The following is a 2,213-nucleotide window of genomic DNA, read 5'->3' on the forward strand; positions in this document are numbered from 1 at the left end:
GTGTAGTTGGTGAGCAGCAACCATTAAGTTTAGGTACATTTGGTTCCTACTTAGTCCCAGTTATATGATCACGAAGTACTTCAAGAAGTAAAACAAAATCAAGCATTGTGACAATATAAAGCCGAGAATTTAAATGAAACAAGGAAAAGAAGTGATTCTGAGTGAAGTACAAGATAAAACACATCTTTTATGGGGTTCTTTTTTAATGTAATAAGTTACCTTAGAACAAATTATTTGAAAATAACTTATGAAATTACCATCAGAACACGTATCTATAAGCTATAGCAAAGATTTCATGAGATTTTAAAATCTTCTGAATCTTTTCCTTTCTTAAATATTAAAACATTAACCTTTTTTCAGGCGGCGGGGAAGATGGCAGACATTCAGGTGGAGAGTGCCTACCAAAAGCAATCGACCATCTTTCAAAATAAGAAGAGGGTTCTGCTTGGAGAAACTGGCAAGGAGAAGCTCCCGCATAACAACGGGAACATTGGTCTGGGCTTCAAGACACCGAAGGAGGCCATCGAGGGCACCTACAATGACAAGAAATGCCCTTTTACTGGTAATGTTGTCATCCAAGGGTGGATCCTGTCTGGCGTGATGACCAAGGTAAAGATGCAGAGAACCCTTGTCATCCTCTAAGACTACCTCCACTGCATCCGAAAGTACAACCGCTTCGAGAAGCGCCACAGAAACGTATCCGTGCATCTTTCCCCCTGCTTCAGGGACGTCCAGATCGGTGACACTGTCACAGTGGGCGAGTGCCCTCCCCTAAGCAAGACGGTGTGCTTCAATGTGCTCCAGGTGACCAAAGCTGCTGGCACCAAGAAGGAGTTCCAGGAGTTCTGAGACTGGACCCCTGCCCACTGCCCCAAACAAAGTAAAGTTTTTTTTCCCAGTCAAACAAAACAAAACAAAACAAAAACATGTTAGCAATATTGTCTCAAAATAGAGTTACTATCCAGTAACTCCACAAATGGGTTTTCTTTTTTTTTCTCTGTAGGATCTCAGAGTGCATATTATCTCATTTTAAGACTCCATTCAATGTGTTCTTTATAACAGGTTGTTTAAGAATAAAACACAATTAATGTAGAATTGCATCTAAATTATATTCTACTTGAAATGAGCAAATAAAGTCAGAAGATTGACATATTAAAACTGTATAGCAATGTTTTCAGCAGGCATATTGTATGTGTGTGTGTGTACACATTTATGTGTGTGTATATACATATATACCCATATATACATATATATTTAATTTTTTTAGCTGACATTTTTGGGATCTAGACATAGGTAATCGAGCTAGACATAGCTGATTCTAGTAAGAGTTATTTCCTTCCTTTTCACTGCATTTTTTTGGTAGAAATATTTTAATGGAAAGTCAGTAAGAAAAACAACAGGTAGTATCTTTTAATTCATCAAATTCCAAATGAACTTAAGAGTTGTGAGAATGCATATGATGTACACACACAAAGATTTTTCTTCCAAAAACATTAGACCTACTTTTCAAGTGTCAAATGAGATGGCAGCTCTAGGTTATTTCTCAACTCCCTAAGTTAGGAATTTGGAATTTGTGAATTAAAAAATACTTCCTTTTGTTTTTCTTATTAAAAGTTTCCATTAAGTTACTTCTACTAAAATGCAGTGAAAAGTAAGGAAATAATTATTACTAGGATCAGCTCCCAAAAGTGTAAGCTCAAAAGAAGTCTGGCTCCATTATATAGCTCTAGGTTACATATAATTCAGATGTCAATCAGATAGAGTCAAAAAACACATATACATATTTTATTATTAGATATTAATTACAAAAACACAGCTTTGGAAAAAGGAGGATGGAAAATAAAAAAAGATTACCTTCATATCTCAGCAGTTAAAAATCGTGGAGAAATTTCATGGGAACAAATGTGCTCTTGAATTGTATATTTCTATTAACAGGAGAATATATATTTTTTGAAGTTTGGGATTAGGAGATAGTCCAGAGCACAAAATGGAGAGAAGCTGCTTCCTTTGCCATATTAGGATTGTATAGGAAGCACCTGAACTTGGCAATGACTCTTTGCAATTAAGTGACATAAGAAAATACATTATCAGGTCAAGATTTTGCAACATTTTTGAGAAATCTGAGCCCGTTGTACCAAAATTCTCATTATTTACCAGGCACCTTTCCAACCATAATACAGCAGGATTTTCTTCTGAGCTCTTTCTCAATGGCT

At 35.9% G+C, this 2,213-nt stretch overlaps 1 pseudogene; it reads left to right on the forward strand.

The window, feature by feature from the left end:
* Positions 1-364: 364 nt before the first annotated feature.
* Positions 365-947, forward strand: LOC111179277 (small ribosomal subunit protein uS17 pseudogene; annotated as a pseudogene).
* The last annotated feature ends 1,266 nt before the right edge of the window (positions 948-2,213 follow it).

This window comes from Delphinapterus leucas, chromosome 4 (assembly GCF_059928025.1).
Source record: "Delphinapterus leucas isolate spDelLeu-1000000601 "Yukka" chromosome 4, BTC_Dleu_Yukka2, whole genome shotgun sequence".
NCBI lineage: Eukaryota > Metazoa > Chordata > Mammalia > Artiodactyla > Monodontidae > Delphinapterus > Delphinapterus leucas.